The sequence below is a fragment of the Aquarana catesbeiana genome, linkage group LG09, assembly GCF_042186555.1.
Source record: "Aquarana catesbeiana isolate 2022-GZ linkage group LG09, ASM4218655v1, whole genome shotgun sequence".
In the NCBI taxonomy this organism is placed as follows: Eukaryota; Metazoa; Chordata; class Amphibia; order Anura; family Ranidae; genus Aquarana; species Aquarana catesbeiana.
Window position 1 is genome coordinate 295,099,638 of NC_133332.1, and position 21,860 is coordinate 295,121,497.

Consider the following 21,860-nt stretch of genomic DNA (forward strand, 5'->3'; position numbering starts at 1 on the left):
CCCCAACCCCTTTTTGGTGTTGCCGTACCCACCCAGGCTTCACCTCCCCCCCTTTCTGAACCTCTTATCTGTGTCCCCCAACTACCTCCTCTTCTCCCCCCACTCTTGCTGAACCCTATTTCAGTGTTCCCCCATCCACCGCACTGCTCTTCTCCCCAAACCCTTTTCTTGGTGTTTTCCTACCCACCCAGGGCCGTCTTTAAGGCAGGACAAAAGGGGCAGCAGCCCTGGGCCCTGATCCTTTATCTCTCCAGTGGGTAGCATTCAGTATAGGTGATGGTGGATACGACCTCGGGGGGGCATGATATACATATGAATAACACCTCTGTTTACATAGAATGCTGCTGGTCTGCCACTATTTACATGTAAATACAGGGTCTGCAGGTGAGTCATCTGTACACAAGACAGAGCTGGGCAGCATTAATAACAGAACTTCACACTGAGATATCAACATGAGACTAAAACCTCAAGGGATGAGGGAATTTAAACTGGGAAAGTTGACAAGTATGAGGCAGCTGCTTTGGGCCCTGTTAGAGAGACCCCCCTCCAGAACCTATTGGAGACTACAAAGAAGTATAATGGGACCTGGAGGGGGGCCTCTTTCTAACAGAGTGTACAGTGAACACCTTCACTCTGGTCCTCATAGGACCCCTCCTTGTGCCATGACTCTCACCCCTGCCCAAACCTCTCACAAAGTAGAAATAAAATTGGCACTGTGTAGAGCTCTTCTTACCTTAACTATGTGTACTGTAGCTGTGGCTGGCTCCCGCATCCTCTGTGGCCGGCTGGCTGGCTCCCGCATCCTCTGTGGCCGGCTGGCTGGCTCCCGCATCCTCTGTGGCCGGCTGGCTGGCTCCCGCATCCTCTGTGGCCGGCTCCTGTGGGTGGCTATACGCAAGAGTAAAATCAGCACGATAATGATATATGATATTCAGCAGCTGAACACCAGGGTCAAAAATCTAATCCCTAAAGTAATAATCTAAACAGATGGTGCAGCGCTAATTAGAGACACATAAATAGAATATAGACATATAATCAGTGTAAAACGGAGCACTATATTGATCAAATATCTCAAAGTTCATAAAAGCACAGAGAAGTCCATAGATAATCCAATCCTCGTGTATGGTCAAACAGCATGGATTTTGTAATTTTGGACCGATTTCAGGCTAAAAGGGCCGGGGGTGCGATTTTGGTCGATTTGGACCAATTTTGGGCTAAAAGGGCCAGAGGTGCTATTTTGGTCTTTTTTGACTGATTTTGGGCTAAAAAGGGACGGGGGTACGATTTTTGCCATTTTGGACTGCTTTCGGGCTAAAAGGGCCGGGGGTGCTATTTTGGTCATTTTGGACCAAATCAGGCCAAAAGGGCCGGGGGTGCTATTTTGGTCATTTTGGACCGAATCAGGCTAAAAGGGCCGGGGGTGCTATTTTGGTCATTTTGGACCGATTTCAGGCTAAAAGTGTCGGAGGTGCGATTTTAGGCATTTTGAACCGATTTCAGGCTAAAAGGGCCGGGGTGCGATTTTAGGCATTTTGGACCAATTTCGGGCTAAAAGGGCCGGGGTTGCGATTTTGGTCATTTTGGACCGATTTCAGGCTAAAAGGGCCGGGGGTGCAATTTTTGTCATTTGGGACCGATTTCAGGCCAAAAGGGCCGGGGTTGCGATTTTAGTCATTTGGGACCGATTTCAGGCTAAAAGGGCCGGGGGTTGCGATTTTGGTCATTTGGGACCGATTTCAGGCTAAAAGGGCCAGGGTTGCGATTTTGGTCATTTGGGACCGATTTCAGGCCAAAAGGGCCGGGGTTGCGATTTTAGTCATTTGGGACCGATTTCAGGCTAAAAGGGCCGGGGGTTGCGATTTTGGTCATTTGGGACCGATTTCAGGCTAAAAGGGCCAGGGTTGCGATTTTGGTCATTTGGGACCGATTTCGGGTTAAAAGGGCCGGGGGTGCGATTTTGGCCATTTTGGACCGTTTTGGGGCTAAAAGGGCCGAGGTGTGATTTTATTCATTTTGGACCATTTCCAGGCTTAATGGGCAGGGGGTGCGATTTTGGTCACCAAAGACTCAATTTTTCTGCCCCTGTTTAACAAGGGCATGTAATTACAATTTTTGTATACCTTAAACTTACCGGTGATGGTATTTCAATAAGCCTTTCAGGACAGCACCTTGGAGAGAGTGAAGCTCCACCTCTTCACAGGAAACACTACATGACAACCCTCCCTTTTAAAAGTGGCTGCTTCCACCATGCTGTCAGCTGTTACCGAGAAATTCTGACATGCTGGAAGATATAAGCAGACAATTACCAAACCACGATTATATTTTACATTTGATAACCTAGGGAGGGAAGTAGGCTGCTGTCCTGAAAGGTTCGTAGAAATACCGTCACCGGTAAGTCTAACTAAGGTTTTCTCCCTTCGCCTTTCAGGACAGCACCTTGCAGAGGATAACCTTCCTTCAGGGTGGGACTACTGCCTGTAAAACCTTCCTACCAAAGGATTGGTCTGAGGCAGATAGTAGCGCCAACCGGTAGTGCCTTATGAAGGTCGAACAACTGGACCATAAGGCAGCCTTGCAGATTTGCTCAGGAGATGCCCCGGCCCTTTCTGCCCATGATGCTGCCACTGCTCAGGAAGAATGAGGTAAGATTCCCTCCGGAGGTTCCAGACCTAAAGAGATGTACGCCTCTTTTATGGCTTGTTTTAGCCATATTCCAAGGGTACTTTTGGAAGCTTTACACCTTTTGTGAGTACCTTTCATTAAGACAAAGAGGGAAGACTATTTCCTAACTTCCTTTATTATCTCCAGATATTTTAGAAGGCATCTCCTGACATCAAGAGTATGGAAGGCTTCTCCTGGTCCCCCGAAGCTAAAGGTAGGGAGAATGACCTCCTGTGTACGGTGAAAGACTGAGGCTACCTTCGGCAGGAAGGCTGGATCTGTCCTTAAGACTACCATATCCGGTAGACATCTCAAAAGGTTCTTTAATTGAAAGTGCTTGTATCTCACTAATTCAGGCAGATGTTACTGCAACCAGCAGAATAGTTTTGAGCTTCTAAAATTCTAATGAAGATTCTTCTATAGGTTCAAACGGAGACTTAGTGAGAACCTGAAGAACTAAAGATAAATCCCATTTGGGAAAACTATCAATGGGTCTCAGCTTTCACTTATAAAGTCTGTTTATTGAACAAATAAGGGGAATTACATACAGTAGAGAATCATGACATGTATCGTATTCAATGTACAGTATTTGGTACAAAACATAACTATATCCCTCATTTTAATATATTTTCATGTAAGACATTCACATTGGCACCATGTATAGTTTACTCCTTCTGAATAACATGTGGTTTATAGTAAATCTGGCTCCATCTTCCCCATATAAGCACATTTTGTAAGGTTAAAAAAAAAAAAAAAAAAAAAAAGGAGCCCCAAGCAGGGATAAGAAGACTACCAATACAAGATCTGTAAGTCAGGGTAAATTAGGCACTATTGATGCAGGTTTCAGAGGATTTGACCCACCTCTCCCATATTTTTTCATATTTAGTGGGGCATCCTCTATGGGAGTATATTAGCTTCTTATATGGCAGAACATTATTTACTTCTATCACCCATTGTGAGAACTCGGGTGGAGTGGGTCTCATCCATACTCTGGCTATTACTTTGCGTGCAGAGAAGAGTGATTCGTGTAAGAATATTTTCGTAAATTTATTGAGTTCTGGGTCAGGAAAAGTTCCTAATAGACACTGTTTTGGTTGTAGCATGATGGGCGAGCCCATAGTATCATGCAAGAACTTTACCACCTGAGTCCAAAACTGTTGGATTTTGGGGCATTGCCAGAGTAGATGAAAGGTGGTGCCTATTGCTTGGTTACACATTGGGCAATTGGTAGATTGGCTGCTTTTGTATCTTGAGACCCTAAGTGGCGTGAGGTAGGCTTTGTGTGTAATGAAAATCTGGGTGAGTCGGTCTGATATTTTAGGGGATACTAACTTGCATGTATCTAGAGCATCACTCCATTCATCATCCTCAAGAGTACCTATTTCCCCCTCCCATCTGAAATTCAAAGCGTATGCTAGAACAGTTGCCCGTGGGATTGTTAACATGGCATAAAATTGGGAGATCAGTTTTTTAGGGTCTGGGAATTTTATGGCAGCCATTAAGGGGTTATCCTTTAAGGCGAGATCATCTGCAGGGTATTGTGCATGAAATGCATGCCTTAGTTGTATATACCTAAAGAACATTTGATTGGGTAGTGCAAATTCACATTTTAGGGTTTCAAATGTTTTCAATTTCCCATTGTTTGTTATGTGAAATAAGTATATTATTCCTCTAGAGCTCCATATTCCACTATCCTGTATGAGTCCAAACTCAGGGAAAGACTCATTATGCCATAGGGGAGGATAAGCATTTGGTGTTTCAATGTGCAGTTTTTTTGAGGCAATATCCCAAATTTTCTTATATTGGTAAAGTAAGGACCTGCGGTATGTCTTTGGTCTCTCTCTTCCTCCCCCTCCTGTTATAGCCAGCAATGGGTCTAGGGTCTGCTGTATCCACTTTGGGCATAAAAAGAATAAAAATCTTTTCCCATCTGTTTTATTACTGTGAAAGTTGAGATGCAAGGTAGTACATATTAAAGGTCAGGGAGTGCCAATCCAGCGAGATCAGTGGGGTTTATTAACTTATGCCATGGGAGTTTGTGCCTATTGTTGCCCCAGACAAATGGTTTGAGTAAGGTTTCCATTATTTTAAAGTGTCTAAGTATCAAGTATACTGGCGAGTGCCAAATCATATATAAAATTTTTGGGAGTAGGACCATTTTTATTAGGTTTATGCGGCCCACTACTCCGAGTGGAAGGCGTGCCCATATCTGGATTTTCTGCTTAATCATTTCAATTAACAGTGTTATATTAAGTGCGATGTAGTCTGTTGAGTCCCGGGTGGTTTGCACTCCTAGGTATTTTATTTTGTCAACTCTCTGCAAAACAAGGACGGCCCTGTCCCTGTTTGGTGGGAAGCTATCTAATGGGAGTATCTGGGATTTGTCCCAATTAATCCTTAGGCCAGAGAATATACCAAATCGTTTTATCAGGGCCAGGGCTAATGGCAGAGATTCCTCCGAGTCGTCCAGATATAGTAGAGTGTCATCCGCATATGTGCCAATTTTCTCTGTCACCTCACCTCTACGCAATCCCACTATACCCGGGTGTGCACGGATAGCGATCGCGAGTGGCTCTGCCGCCAGTGCATATAGCAGAGGCGACAGAGGGCACCCCTGTCTAGATAGGGGAAATTGTTCGGATGGCCATCCGTTTTGCCACCACTCTTGCCACTGGGTTTTGATAAAGGAGTTGGACCCATTTTATAAACTGGGGACCAAGTCCAAATCTATCTACGCAGGTCCAACGGTATCTCCATTCGACTGAGTCAAATACCTTGGCTGTGTCCAAAGCCACGATAACCCTGGACCCTGGGTTGTCATGTGTTGCCTGTAAGTTGATAAACAATCTACGGAGATTAAAAGATGTGTTCCGCCCTGGCATAAATCCAGCCTGGTCTTCATGCACTAGGGACAAGATGACTGTATTTAGTCGTATGGCGAGGATTTTTGCTATTATTTTTCCATCCACCTGGAGTAAAGAGATGGGGCGATAGGATTCCGGGAGGTGCGGATCTTTACCAGGTTTGGGAATTAGCACTATTGTAGCCTCTCTCATGGAAGCTGGGAGCTCAGATTCGGCAAATATGGAGTTATACAGTTTTAGCAGTCTGGGAATTAATATTTCTGAATAGGTGGAGTAAAATTCCACTGGTAGCCTGTCTGACCCAGGGGCCTTAGCCTTGGGGAATTCCGCAATGGCTTTGAGAATTTCATCTGTCGTTAATGGGGCTTCTAGGATCTCAGTCTGAGCTTCCGTTAGGCGGGGAATAGAAAGATCATTTAAAAATGCCTCCATTAAAGTGTTATCGGTCGGGGCTTTGGAGGCATACAGTGCTGTGAAAAAGTCTCGAAATAATGTTGTGACTTGGGTAGGTTCTGTCACCAAAGTGCCGTCAGGGGAGTGAAGTGAAATCACAACCGGGGGTCTATCTTCGCAATGCACAAGATAAGCCAGTAGTTTCCCAGCTCTTTCCCCTTGTTCAAATGACCTTTGTCTTTGAAAAAAGAGGTTTCTCTTGGATTTTTCATATAGGAGTTGATCTGTAGCCCTAGAGCACAGTTTGAGGTTGTTTACCTTGTCTGGGGTGGGGTCTTCCGTAAATGCCTTTTCTGCTGAAAGCAGGCTCTCATTAGCAGCAGTGATAGCTGCTTCAGAGGTGTGTTTCAGTTTATTAATATGTGCTGTGAGTGTCATGCGGGCATGTTTCTTGAATGTTTCCAAGACTGTGGAGATGCAGAGCCCTCAGTCTCAAAAAATTGTGTCCAGTTTGAGGAGAGGTCATCCTCTTCCGGAAAAAGGGTCAGCCAGAAAGGATTTAGTCGCCATGAGGTTGGCGGTCTGTTATGACATAGGGAGAGTTTAACCCAATATGGGCAGTGGTCAGAGAGTGATCTAGGAGAGAATCCTGCGTCAATTAGTCTGGGCAGGAGTGGTTTGGAAATTAATATAAAGTCTATGCGGGACATAGATTGATGAAACGTGGAGAAGCAAGAATATGCCCGGATTGAGGGGTTTCTGTATTTCCACGTGTCAACCAAGTTGAAGTCTGAGAGTAGTCTCGCAAATCTCGTTTGGTGATGGGGAGCGCTAGGTGAAGGAGTTAGTCAGTCTATCTAGCGTCGGGTCTAATACATTATTGAAATCACCTAACCACATTGCTGGCACATTAGGGTGTAAGGCCATAAAATTGAACCCATCTGATAGAATAGAGGACTGAAATTGTGGAGGCACATAAAATGCCAGTAATAGAATCATTTCACCATGCAGTTTTGCTTTAAAAAAACATAGCGACCCTGTGGATCTGATGCGGAGTCATGGAGTTCAAATTGGGTATGCTTGGCAATAAATATCGAAACCCCTCTAGAGTGTGAGGTGTACATAGAATGATATGCCCATCCCAGCCAGGGGAGTTTGAGTGCTCTTTGAACCGAGCCCTCAGCATGTGTTTCCACCAGAACCACTACGTCAGCTCTTTGCCATTTAAGTAGACCAAATACCGCCGACCATTTAATTGGGTCCCTCACTCCACGCACATTCCACGTGAGAAATGTCAATGCGGCCATGGTGTGAGGTATTTGGGGTGTGGAACTCCATGACTTCTACCAACCACTGAATACTTTATGGGGATCAACTTGTTCAGGTATAAAATTTACTGTGGTGTTGCATCGCTATCATCATGGTACCAGGTAGAAAATAACAAACTTAAGCGAATTGAGAGATTCCGTCTTACAATATAATACATATATTACATCCCCCCTCCCTGCCCTATCCCCAACATGGCATGAACATTGTCCAACCTGCAAGAGAAATGTGAAGAACATAAAATAAAAAAAAGTTACTAGCATTGCCACCCCAGAGAGAGCAAACCTCTTCTCGACGGTGGCAATAACTGCAGGCTGTATATCAGCAGGTAACATAGTCCATCTTGGGTTGGGTGCTTTGTGTGGTAGGGTGAAACTTTGCTGCATAACATAGCATAGTGTAGAACTGAGCCCACTTTCTGCAGTGAGCCCATTAGCCAATCACCTTCCTCCGCTGGGAAAGGATGGCTGAGTTATATAAAAGAGCAAATTTTCCATCTGAACGTACTCTATGTGGGCCATAGTAATGGGTATATTTTCCTCCCAAATATGCCGCCATAAAGAGAAGACAAGTAGATAGATTTAGCTTCCTCAGACCTCACAGTCATCTATCCAAGGGCCACGCAAATGTGGGTGATATCTGCTTCATGCACTCATAGGTTGGATATGGAGAATTTTGCAGCTCGGGGGCAAGCATAACAGAGAGCAATGTCCATATGCAGTCCATTGTCCCGTCGCATTGCAAGGGGCTAGCCAAAGTCATCGGCAAAACAAGGATGAAAAAAAAGTGTAGCAGACAAAGAAAAAGGGAAAAGAGCTTGGCATTAGAAATTGGATCACTTATCTATGGGCATCTCTCCGCTCCAGCCACGCAATGGCCGCCTCTGGATCTTCAAAGAAGTGTGCTCTGTCCTCTCCTTCTACTCGAAGGCGGGCTGGGAAAAGCATTGCATATTTGATGTTTTTAATGCGTAGACGTCGCTTCGATTCCATGAAGGTTTTAAGTTTTCTTTGTACCTCTGCGGAAAAATCCGGGAAAACAGCTACCATTTTATTACCAAAGGGGATATTGCCTTTTTCTCGGCTGAGACGAAGTATGTCATCCCTATCTCTGTAATTGAGAAATTTGGCGATAAAGGTGCGGGGGGTGCACCTACCGGTGGGGGTCTGCCCGCTCCACAGTAAATGTGGGGGAGAATGCCTCTCTGCCATACGTGTCACACAGTAATGTTTCTAGGAATGTAGGGGGGTCTCTTCCTTCCACTTCCTCCGGGAGGCTTAGGAATCTGAGGTTGCACCTCCGAACTCTATTTTCCAGGTCATCCTGCTTTTGTAGGAGCTGGTTCACCTGCGTCTGTATGGCCTCAGTGGAATGTTGAAGAGGGGGGAGGGAGTCTTCCACCATGATGATTCTAGTTTTAGTAACTCACTCCCTCAGCTTTTGAAAGTCCTGCCGTACTAGTGAAATATCCACTTTAACCTCTTCTATTCTGGCTGTGAGGGTGGATTGACATGAAGCGATAGCTTCTTGACAAGAAGTAATCGCTTCTAGTACCTTAGCGGTGTCTGTAGTCACGGCCGTCTCCTCTCTCCTCATGGCGCCACCATCTTTGTCCGGAGAGTCCCTCTCCTGGCAGCGATACTAATCTAGCTTGGAGGACGTATTGGCCGTTTTTTTCAGTGGCGACATGGTGCCGGTGATTGCCCGATGTAGCGTGGCTCTTTTAAAGTGTCTAGCGGTGAGAACGATGGCAGGATGTGCATAAAAGGATATGTGACTGGCGGAGCTCAGCTTCTCAGCGTCCTATTCCATGCCGCTCTAGGCCACGCCCAATGGGTCTCAGCTTTACTTTTGCCACAGCCCTAAAAAACCTAAAGGTTCCCTTTTTTTCCCCAAAAAACTGATAAAGCAGCTACCTGCGTCTTCAGCATACTCGCTGCTAAACCTTTCTCCAATCCCTCTTGAAGAAATTCCAAAACTGAAATAGTGCTAAGAAAATTAAAGTTTTTGCTGGAACACCAGGTAATATAAATTTTCCAGACTTTAAAGTAGATGTCTCTGGCGAATTTTTTCCTACTTGCAAGAAAGGTAGTAATAAGCTTTTCTGATAACCCCTTCTGCCTTAAGATTTGTTCTTCAGAAACCAGGCTATTAGATTGAGATAGGCTGGATTTGGATGGAGAATTGGACCCTGACTCAACAGATCTGTCCTGATCGGCAATCTCCAGGGGGGTTTCACTGAGGTTCATCAAGGTGGAAAACCAGGGTCTTTTCAGCCAGTAGGGAGTTATTAAGATTAGTTCTGTGGACTCCACTCTGAATTTTGCCAATACCCTTGGTATCAGTTGAAACGGGAGGAATGTGTAAGACAAATGGAAGTCAAAATGCATCTACACCGAGAGCTTGATCCTGCCTCTGAAGAGAGAAGAAAGCCAGTGTTTTTGCATTGTCTTGTTTTGCAAAGAGGTCTACCTGAGGGCAACCCCAACTTTTGGGGATTGTTTCGAATAACTCCTGGTTTAGAGACCACTCGGCTTCTCTTATCTCCCTCCTGCTGAGGTCTGCCAGGGTGTTCCCCAAACCCTTTAGATGAGCTGTGGAAAGAGAGGCCAAATTGTACTCTGCCCATCTTAGGATTTGATGAGCTAGCTAGCTCCATCAAGGTTCTGCTTTTTGTACCCCCTTGCTTTTTTAAATATAATACAGCTGTCATGTTGTCCGACAGTATATGGACATGTTGTTTCACTAGAACTCCCTGGAAGGAGAGAAGGCTTAGGTGACTAGTAAGGATGAGCTCCAGTGTGTTTGCATGCTGTACGCGCCCAGCGCTAATCACAAGCAGTGAAACATTGTCCCGATGCGCAGCTGCAGAGATCGAGAAATGTCTCACTGCCTGTGGTTAGCGCTACGCAGTGCCGACTTCCTGGCGGGCTCGAAACGTGCAGCATGCAAACACGCCAGAGCTCATCCTTAGTGACTAGCCTTCAACTCTCTCCAATTTGATGATGATTTTCTCGCCTCTGGCTCGGACCAAACCCCCTGAATTGTTTGTTATTCTAGGTGAGCTCCCCACCCCTCAAGCGCTGGCATCTGTGGTCAACCTCCGGGTTACCAGAAAGGTCCAAAGAAGTCCTTTTGAGATATTTCTTTGGTCTCTCCACCACCAGAGCGATTTTTGCTCTTGACCCTATGCTGAACTTCTTCTCCAGAGGTTCCTGGTAAGACCAATTCATGAGAATATTGGCCTGCAGCAGACCGGCATGAAACCTGTCCCACTGTACCGAGGGAATTGCCGCCGTCAACAAGCCCAGAGCGGGCATGGCTTGTCTTACAGAAATCTCAGAGTTGGTTTGAAGTGCTCTCAGGGTCGACTGCATCTTCTCTATTTTCTCCTGGGGCAGAAACATTCTCTGTTCTAAAGAATGTATTTCGTACCCCAGAAACCTTACCCTTTGGGATGGTATTAGATTTGACTTCTGAAGGTCGAGAAGCCAACCCAACCTCTTTAGATGTGCGTGAGTTGTTTGTAGATTGACCTCTACTTGATTTCTTGAGTTGGCAAACAGCAGCAGGTCATCCAAGTATTGGGATGACCAATACTTCAGTCTCAGGGACTCCAAGGCTTCTGCCATCACTTTCGTGAATACTCTAGGGGAGGAGGAAAAGCCGAAGGGCAGAGCCCAGAACTGCAGATGCCAAACCTCCCCCCCCAAATTGACTGCAAGACGCAGGAATCTTTGTGATGGGGGAGCTATTGGAATATGGAGATAGGCATCTCTCAAATCGATGGAAGCCATGTAGCATGGGGGGGTTAGTAAATTCCTCAAAATTGTATCCATCCTGAATTTTTAGCATTTTATGGATTTTTTTTTGAGCAGAAAAATATGGGAGTTCCCCTCCTGATTTTTCGGGACCTGGGAAATGACCTTCTGTTGCATCAGTTCTTGTAGAAGAGACTTCATGTCCAGAGCCTTCTCCCAATCTCTTGGTAGGTTTGTGATGTAAAACCAATTTGGGGGACTTTGTGAAAATTCTAGTTGATAACCCTGTTTGATCGACCCCAGAACGAATGGACTTCTTGTTTTTTCCCAAGCTGGTAAGAAGTCCTGTAGTCTCCCGCCTACTAGGAGATGGTCATTGTTTTTTTAGGGGTTTGCTCGGGGGGTCTAAAGAGCAACCCTCTGCCTCTTCCTCTGAGGATTCCAGGGTCTTTTCTGTGTCTGGTCTTTTTCCTTATTGGTTTGTGGAAAAGGATGAAAATGTTTCCTTTGCTGCACCACTTTCTTTTTCTGATGGAAAGCCTTCTTTTTATCTGCTGCCCTGTTAATGACAGTCTCCAGTTCTGGCCCTAACATCAGATCTCCTGAAAGGGGAATTCTGCACAGTTTTACTTTAGAAGCAGAATCCCCTGACCAGGTCTTTAGCCAGAGGGCTCTTCTGGCTGATTTAACTAATGGAGGACCTGGCCGACATCCTAATAGATTCTGCTGTAGCATCTGCCATATATTTGACTGCTTTCAGTAGAGTAGGGAAAGACTCCAATAGAACTTTCCTGGAGGTTCCTGCAACCACATGGTTTTTAAGTTGATCTAGCCAGCATTCCATGTTCCTAGCCACAACTGTAGCTGCCATTGCAGGTTTAAGATTGGCTAGGGATGAATCCCAGCCTTTCTTCAGTAGCCCATCTACCTTCTTGTCCATAGCGTCCTTAAAAATGCCCATATCCTCGAAAGCCAGATCTGTCTTTCTAGATACTTGTGAAAAGGCGGCATCTATTTTTATTTTTTTATTCCAAACCAATTCTTCATTTTCCTCAAAAGGAAACCTTTTGAGGGCTTTGGAAAATGAAATTGTCCTTTTTATGAATCCTTCCATTCCTTTTTAATGGCGTCTGTTAGAACTTTATGAACAGGGAAGACTATCCTGAATCTGCAAAGTGCTATAAATAGCTTTGAGTAAGTCGTCCACCTTGTCAAGCGAAAGCTTATACCTAGATGATCTAGTTTCCTCTGCCGCCCCCTCATCCTCAGAATCAATGGTTGAGGGGGGAACACTTGCCCTTTCCTCCTCAGACTCAGTTTCCACTTGCCTGGAAGGTTTTTTACCAGCTTGCTTCCAATAGGACAGTGGTCTCCAATTGGTGGCCCAGGGGCCAGATGCAGCCCTTTGCTTGCCGTTATCTCACCCTTGGGACACTATTCCTTCCACCGACACCAATGATGGAGCATTATACCTCCCACTTCTTAGGTCTTCTGGTTCTGTGGTGCAGTCTGTAAGCTCTTGAAGTTTGAATCAGAGGGTTGAAGGTTCAATTCCCATGGCACCCTAGAACTGTGGGCAGGAATACAGTGAAGGACATGTTGATGTAAAATGCAAGATAGCGAAGCCGGGGAGAGATAGCGGAGCTTGCAAAAAATATTCTAAAACCCGAAAATTGAAAAATCTGAATTTATAACCAACTATTACTAGGTATTAAATTAAATAGTAATTATACTATTTAATATCAGATTTTGGTAGCCCCCCCTTTAACAAAGGCACCCCCTGACCCCACCCCTATGTGAATACATTGTACCCCTACCCATTCTCTAAAAAAAGGGGGTCAAAGTAAAAATCAGACAGTTCCTTTATTTAAAAAAATTTAATCTAAGTGTCCCGCGATATACATCAATCACACCAACCGCCAGACTCAGAAAATAGAATACTCCGCCTCCACGGGAGGTCTCCCAGTGAATTTTTTTGTAGTGACAGCTCTTACATAGCTGACCCCACCCTCCTCTGATGTCACATGTCAGAAGAGGCAGGGTCTCAGTTACATCACCCTGTGGCCCTCTCCCCTCCTATATAACAGCTGTCAATTGAGGAGTTTTTTCCCTATTTTTTGGGTCTGTCGGGCGGCGTGATTGAAGATGGATGGACATCACTGGACACTTTCTTTTTTTAATAAAAGGAATTGTCAAAAACTGTGTTGTGGTTTTTACTTTGAGACTTTTTTTGGTGAATGGGTAGGGGTACAATGTACCCGATACCCATTCACATTGGGGTGCTGGGATCTGGGAGTCCCCTTGTTTAAGGGGGCTTCCAGATTCTGTAAAGCCCCCACCCACAGATCTTGACAACCAATGGCCAGGGTTGTCAGGAAGAGGCTCTTGTCCCCATCAACATGGGGAAGGTGTGCTTTGGGAGGTAAGCGGCCTGGTATGGTTCAGGCACTCGCTCGTCCCCCTTTCCAGGCCTGCCAGGGTGCTTGTTCGGATAAAGGTCTGGTATGGATTTAGAGGGGACCCACACCAATTTTTAAAATTTTTTTAGATTTTGGCATGGAGTTCCCCTTAAAAATTGATGCCAGACCTAAAGAGCCTGGTATGAATTTTAGGGGGAACCCACCCTGTTTTTTGACAGCTATCGGCTTGAGCAGAGAGCTCTGCATAGAATCCGGAAAATGCCTTTAAGATAGAGAGGGGGGAAGAATCACAATCTCGATTCTTAACGATTAACCGTGCAGCCCTTTTTCACACATATGCGATACGGGAACCAATGTGATTCCTGTGCAGGTTGCTGCATCGCATATCTCTGGCAGGCAGGTCACACTGCCCTATGCGGACCACTGTGGGTGTCAATACAAAGTTAATGACACCCCGAGATCGGTTCGCAGTGCAAACTGAAATGGTGCAGGAATTGGATCGCATTGGTGTGAACGCCCATGAGATCCAATTCCAGTGGATACCAAAAGAGGGTCCCTGCTCCATTTTGGTACGAATGCGATGCAAATTCAGCCACAATCTGTATGGCTGAAAATGCATCACATAGACATTGCATGTGATGGGAATCACATACGATGTCTGACATCACAATAGTGGGAACCTAGCTGCAAAATATACAGATCAGCAATCTACTGCCTGCAGGACTGATCGTCCTGGGATAAACTGATTTCTGTTCTATCACAGTGGTCAAACATGGATCGAAATTCAGCTGGACCCCGCTGAATCGCCCAAATTTCAATCCTTGTATGGACAGCTTAAGTAACAAGTGTCTCTGCATACTTGTCATTAGGGATGAGCCGAACACCCAGAACCTGCGAACGGACCGAAAATTCGAACGAACGTTAGAACCCCATTGACGTCTATGGGACTCAAACGTTCCAAATCAAAAGTGCTAATTTTAAAGGCTAATTTGCATGGTATTGTCCTAAAAAGGGTTTGGGGACCCGGGTCCTGCCCCAAGGGACATGTATCAATGCAAAAAGAACTTTTAAAAAAACGGACGTTTTTTCAGGAGCAGTGATTTTAATGATGTTTAAAGTAAAAAAAAAAAAAAAAAAAAAGTGAAATATTTCTTTAAATATCGTACCTGGGGGGTGTCTATAGTATGCCTGTAAAGTGGCGCGTGTTTCCCGTGTTTAGAACAGTCCCTGCACAAAATGTCATTTTTAAAGGAAAAAAAATCTCATTTAAAACTGCTTGCGGGTTTAATGTAATGTCGGGTCCTGGCAATATGGATGAAAATCAGTGAGACAAACGGCATGGGTACCCCACAGTCCATTACCAGGCCCTTTGGGTCTTGTATGGATATTAAGGGGAACCCCGCACCCAAATTAAAATAAGGAAAGGTGTGGGGTCACCAGGCCCTATACACTCTGAACAGCAGTATACAGGCGGTGCAAACAAGACAGGGAGGTAGGTTTGTTGTTAAGTAGAATCTGTTTGTAATTTTGAACGGGTACATTTTTAACGTGTTTAGCTCCAGCCAAAAAATCTTTTTTAAGCTTTTTGGAAAACATAGGGAAGGGTTATCACCCCTGTGACATTTGTTTTACTGTCTGTCCTCCTCTTCAGAAGATTTCACCTCACTTTTTGTCCCAATGACAAATGTTTTTTAAAAATTTGGGGTTTTTTGTGGAACAAGGATTGGAAAGCATCAGTGGAAAGGAGAAATGTTTTTTCCATATTAACTCTTACAGGAGAGAATTTCCCTTCCTAGGGGTAGATTTCATCTCACTTCCTGTTGTCTCCTTCCATTTGCAAGTAGGAGTCATTTGTAATTTAGATGTTTGAAAGTAGGGCCTGCCCTATATAACTCAGCAGAAATTTGGGCCTTAGGTGTTGTTGTGGCCACAACACTGTAAGCCCTCACAGGGCCCTGCTGTGAAATATTAGATCAAGAATTGTAATTACATGCCCCTGTTGAACAGGGGCTGAAAAATTAGGCCTTAGGCACTGGTGCCACAACACTGCAGCCCCTCACAGATACTCTAGTTGTAACGCAGAAACGAGCCCTGCTGCAAAGTATTGCATCAAAAATTGTAATTACACGCCCCTGTTAAACAGGGGCTGAAAAATTGGGCCTTAGGCACTGGTGGTGGCGCCCAGAACCAAAAATGTTCTTACAAGCTATCAGCGTGATCATTGAGGAGTAAGAGGATAATTACTCAGGGATAGTCACTCAACATCAGCATAGGCAGTCTTTGAAGGGATCTGAGATTTCAAAAAAAATTATTCGGTTACATCAGCATCAGGTGCTTGGTAGCTGGTGGTGATCCAAGACTGATTCATTTTTATGAAGGTCAGTCGATCGACCGAGTCGGTGGACAGACGCACCCTGTGATCGGTTACAAAGCCTCCAGCAGCACTGAATGTGCGTTTCGAAAGAACGCTGCATGCAGGACAGGCTAGTAGCTCAATTGCATACTGTGCAAGCTCTGGCCAGTGATCCATCCTCAAGACCCAGTAACCCTAGGATTTTCGGTGGGAAAGGTGTCCAAGTCAGATCTTGCCCTGCACCTGTATTCCTGCACCATGTAAATCAGACGCTGGCGATGGTTGCTGGAACCGATCATACCTTGGGGCTGCGGACCAAAAAATTGTCTGAACGCATCGGTCAAATGGCCACCTTCTCCACTGCTGCTCCTTTGACTGACCGAAGCCTCAGCAACACGTTGTCCAGAAACAGGAGTTTGTAACCTTCCAGTCTCTGGGAACGCGTTGCACAGACCTTTCTGCAAGGCCTCCCAAAGATGTTTCATCCTCTGCTCCCTCTGCGATGGCAAGATAAGGTCCGCAACCTTACCCTTGTAACGTGGATCAAGGAGGGTTGCCAGCCAGTATTGGTCCTTGTCCTTGATACCACGAATACGAGGATCCTTATGCAGGCTTTGCAGGATCAGGGAGGCCATGCAGCGTAGGTTTGCTGAGGCATTCGGTCCGGAGTCCTCTGGGTCACTAAGGACGACATGGTCCACAGCCACCTCCTCCCAGCCACGTACAAGTCCATGTGTTTCTTGGGACTGATCCCTTAAAGACTGCTGCTTATGCTGAGTGCCAGGCTCCACCTCCATACTGACACAATCTTCCTCCTCCTCCTCTTCCTGTGTGATTGGCGGGCACGCAGAAACACTGTCTGGATAAAGGGGGCATTGAGAGCTAAGGAAGTCCTCCTCTTCCTGCCTCAAGTGCCCTGTCCATTATTCCACACAGCGTGTGCTCCAACAGGTGGACAAGGGGGACAGTGTCACTGATGCATGCACTGTCACTGCACACCATCCTCGTGGCCTCCTCAAATGGTGACAGGACAGTGCATGCATCCCTGATCATGGCCCACTGGCGTGGGGGAAAAAAAACAAGCTCCCCTGACCCTGTCCTGGTGCCATAGTCGCACAGGTACTCATTGATGGCCCTCTGCTGCGTGTGCAGCCGCTGCAGCATGGCCAACGTTGAGTTCCACCTGGTGGGCATGTCACAGATTAGGCGGTTCTTGGGCAGGTTAAACTCCTTTTGGAGGTCCGTCAGCCAAGCACTGGCATTATATGACTGGCGGAAATGCACACAGACTTTCCCGGCCTGCCTCAGGACATCCTGTAAGCCCGGGTACCTGCCCAAGAACCGCTGCACCAAGTTAAGGACGTGAGCCAAACAGGGCACATGGGTCATTTGTCCCTGTCGGAGGGCAGAGAGGAGGTTGGTGCCATTGTCGCAAACCACCATTCCTGCCTTAAGCTGGCGTGGCGTCAACCACCTCTGAACCTGCCCCTGCAGAGCTGACAGAACCTCTGCCCCAGTGTGGCTCCTGTCCCCCAAGCACACCAGCTCAAGCACCGCATGGCATCTTTTGGCCTGCGTACTTGCGTAGCCCCTTGAATGGCTACGAAGCACCGCTGGTTCCGAGGACAAAGCACAGGAAGAGGCCATGGAGGAAGAAGAAGAGGAGGGGGTGGAGGAAAGAGGTGCGTCACAATCATTAGCATTTTGGAGGCGTGATGGCGGAACAACCTCCAACTCTACTGCACCTTGTCCTGCATCCTTCCCAGTTGCCAGCAGAGTCACCCAATTCGCCGTGAAACTTAGGTAACGTCCCTGTCCATGCCTGCTGGACCATGAGTCAGCGGTAATATGCACCTTACCGCTGACCGCCCTGTCCAGCGAGGCATGGACATTGCCTTCCACATGCCGGTAGAGAGCCGGAATCGCCTTCCGTGAGAAAAAGTGGCGTTTGGGTACCTGCCACTGAGGAACCGCACATTCCACAAACTCACGGAAGGGGGCAGAGTCTACCAACTGAAAAGGCAGCAGTTGAAGTGCTAGCAATTTTGCCAAGCTAGCATTCAACCGCTGGGCATGTGGATGGCTGGGAGCAAACTTCTTTCGGCGGTGCAGCAGCTGGGGCAGGGAAATTTGCCTGGTACAATCTGACATCGGTGTACCAAAAGCAGATTGCTCACAAGTACTTGGCTGTGACACACCTAATTCTACACCTTCATTCCTCTCAATGCAGGTCTCGGAGGACTGAAGGTATAGTGGGGTTGGAGATCTCAGCTGATGAGGAGCAAGGAGAGGTCCTCTTTGTTGTGGGTCTTTTAGATACGCTTGCCAACGAACTGCATGGCAGGTCAACATATGTCTGGTCAAGCATGTGGTACCCAAGCGGGAGATGTTTTGGCCACGCAAGATACGCTTGAGACATATGTTGCAAATAGCAGCGGTGCGATCTGATGCACTCGTCTCAAAAAAGGCCCACACCAAAGAACTTTTTGAATAACGCGCAGAGACTGCAGCGCCCTGCACATGTGGAGCTTTGGGGTGTGATGCAGTCAATGTGCTGCCCTTAGGCTGGCCCCTGGAGGGCACCCTGCCTCATTGATGATGTGCCGCCTCCTCCTCCTCCTCTCTCCTATCAGGCACCCACGTTGAGTCAGTAACCTCATCATCCCCTCCCTCCTCATCACTGGAGCAAACCTGGCAGTATGCTGCAGCAGGGGGAGCATGACTGCCAGATTGCTGTCCTTCTTGGGCACTCCCTCTGTCCGTGCTCATATTACTGCCTTCATCGAGCTCAGTATCATCATCAGAGCCTTCCAAACGCTGGGCATCCTCCTGGAGCATGTACCCAACACTGTGGTCAAACAGTTCGAGGGACTCCTCAAGGAAGGAGTCACTGATGACATTGAGCCAAGGGAAGAGGCCGCTGCTTTGCCAGACAAAGTACCCTGGGCATGGGTGAGAGAGGATGAGGAGGATGAGGACGGCTTGGTCATCCACTCGACCAAGTCTTCCGCATGTTGCGACTCAACACGGCCAGCTGCCAAAAAAAATGCCAAGCGTGTCCCACAGCCACTTGCTGATGAGGATGCACCGTCTCCACAGCCAGCACTGTTGCCTCTAGACACAGAGCCTGCTTGCCCTCTTTTATTGGCTTGTGACTGCCTCTCCTTGTTGGCCTTTCAGACATACTAATGGCCTGTAGCTGCACTAAGCTGGGATATATATACTGATACTGCAGCTAGCAAAATCAACTGCCTGCCTGTTGTATGAGAACACCACCAACCTTCTACAGGTAGCTTTAGCTGAACACTGTGCAGAGCTCGCAAAAAACTAAACTTTTAGCTTATTTAGCTGCCTGCGGTAGTGATAGGATCAGGAAAACACCACCAACCTTCTACAGGTAGCTTTAGCTAAACACTATGCAGAGCTCGCAAAAAAATAACTTGTAGGTTTAGCTGAACACTGAGGAGGACGCACCACACTAACTTGTAGTTTTAGCTGAACACTGAGCAGGACGCACCGCACTAACTTGTAGTTTTAGCTGAACACTGAGCAGGACGCACCGCACTAACTTGTAGTTTTAGCTGAACACTGTGAGCAGGACGCACCACACTAACTTATAGCTTTAGATGAACACTGTGCAGAGCTCGCAAAAAAATAACTTGTAGGTTTAGCTGAACACTGTGATGAGGACGCACCACACTAACTTGTAGTTTTAGCTGAACACAGTGAGCAGGATGCACCACACTAACTTGTTGCTTTAGATGAACATTGTGCAGAGGTCTCACTACACTAACTTATAGTTTTAGCTGAACGCTGTGAGCAGGACGCACTACACTAACTGTAAATAGTCTAGCTGCCTGACTGTGGTACTAATAGGATCAAAAGAACACCAGCAATTTTCTTCAGGTAGCTGTAAATACTGTAACAAGACAAGCCTGCCTGTCAGTAAGAAGATAACAGGAACGGATCTAGCTAAACTGAATACAAAATATAGTGTGGGGCTTGTTCTAAACCCCCTGAGCCATACAGCTCGCTCTACTGACAGCGCTGTGATTGGCCAAGCATGCGGGTCATAGTGCATGCTTGGCCAATCATCAGCCAGCAATGCACTGCGATGCCGCAGTGAATTATGGGCTGTGACGTGCCACACGAATTTGGCACGAACGGCCCACATCGTTCGCAATTCGATGAACGATCGAACAGCCGATGTTCGAGTCGAACATGGGTTCAACTCGAACACGAAGCTCATCCCTACTTGTCATGGTTTAGTTACTCTAAGGCTAGCCATACAGTTACAGTCAAACTGAACCTATTCTTCGTCCACTTAAGCGAGGTGGATAGAGAAATCCTTCCTGCTGTGTTATTGTATTCTGACAGTGGACCCCCTCTGCTGTCAGAATACAATGATCAGTGCTCCTTTAAAAGGAACATTTTCTGCAAACTACAAAACGCTCTAAAAACACATAGGTGTGAACCGAGGGTGAATGACTCCTAGGGTACATTCTCACAAGTGTTACAATGGATTGAGAAATTCAACAAGCAACATTTCCTGCAAAGCACATCTTCCAAATGGGTGAACAATTGACAATAAATGAAGTCTACACTGGAGCTCAGCAGCCAAAGAGCCAGACAACTAGCATTTTCTGCAGGAGAGATCCATAGCAGCAGGCCACTGTCTCCTGGTAATGTAGGTCTTTATTTCTAAAACCAGTTTTAGTCAAGATAAAAAGTTCTAGAAAAACCAAGCTAAATAATGGTTTATAGTACGGCTGACTGCTCAGTATGCATCTGGGCTTGGAAACCAACACAGGGCATATAGGAAAGTACAATAACCATAGTAGCCAATCAGCAACTGACCCATGTGGTTTTACAGCAGTCATGTGATTGTTTGCTATAAGGGTATTACACATTGTACTGTTTATTAAACAAGCCCCAATTATCACTGAACTATTAATGTAACAACCCCCCACTAGAAAATTTAAACCAACCCAATGGCAAAGGGGGGCCCAAGCCTGCCACCCACCCCCATTGGCAAAGGGGGGCCCAAGCCTGCCACCCACCCCCATTGGCAAAGGGGGGGCCAAGCCTGCCACCCACCCCCATTGGCAAAGGGGGGCCCAAGCCTGCCACCCACCCCCAATGGCAAATGGGAGAGTTGTTAATGCTTCCCACTCTCCAGCAATGGCAAAGGGATTCAAGCTTCCCATTCATCTACAGTGGATTGGATTTAGCAGGGTTCCCTGGAGTTAAAAGATGTGTCTAGATAGTGCAAGAGCTTGTCTGTTTGAACACAAACCATTAAATCAGGCCCGAGCATAACACAAATCTGAGATTATACATTCGCATTGTAACACGTATTTGTCACATTTAAACAAACTAACTTTTACACTAATCTTGCAAATATAATAAAAGCACAACTTACCAAACCAACATGGCGGCAGCAAGCCAAGTGCTCACATCTGAAGGCCAAAGGGAAGACTGCACCACAAGTGGGCGTATTTATATGTAAAGCAGCAAAAAAATTTTCACCCAACTTTATTTGTGACAGTACCAAACTGACAAAAAAAAAGTTTAAAAAAACTCTTTTTCTTTTACAATCAGGGTTGGGATGTGTCGCTGTGCCTGGACAGCTGCACAGAAGGGGAAATAAAATAAAGTGAAAATTAAAAAACAAACAAACTGCATGGTGGATTAGAAAGTTAAAGGTCAGCTGACACATCCACACCTCTTCAATATTAACCTCTTATTGCCCAGATTCAGTGTTGCTTTTGCATTGCACAGCACAACTTGCCTAAGGTTGTTGTTTGATGGTTTACAGAAGAAAAAAAAGGTTTGTCACTTTTTTTTGGTCAAATTCAGCAATCAAATTACACAAATAGGTTTATTGAATATTATATTAAGGGCCTGTTCACATGTGTGTGTTGTGAAATGCACGTTGCGTTTTTGTTGCGTTTTTTCATGTGTTTTCCTCCATGGTCCCCTGGGAAAAATGGACATGTGACTCAAAAAACACACTAAAAAAAAGCGTGTTGCTTTTTCATGCGTTAACATTGACTATAATGATAGGTGTATTTTCAATGCA

At 46.1% G+C, this 21,860-nt stretch overlaps 1 long non-coding RNA gene across 1 annotated transcript; it reads right to left on the reverse strand.

The window, feature by feature from the left end:
- Window positions 1–733: 733 nt before the first annotated feature.
- Window positions 734–21,421, reverse strand: LOC141107305 (uncharacterized). The gene is made up of 3 exons (XR_012235860.1): window positions 21,201–21,421; window positions 2,132–2,281; window positions 734–888 (listed from the first exon to the last, which is right to left on the reverse strand). It is a non-coding gene; the product is annotated as an uncharacterized lncRNA (long non-coding RNA).
- Between the last annotated feature and the right edge of the window lie 439 nt (window positions 21,422–21,860).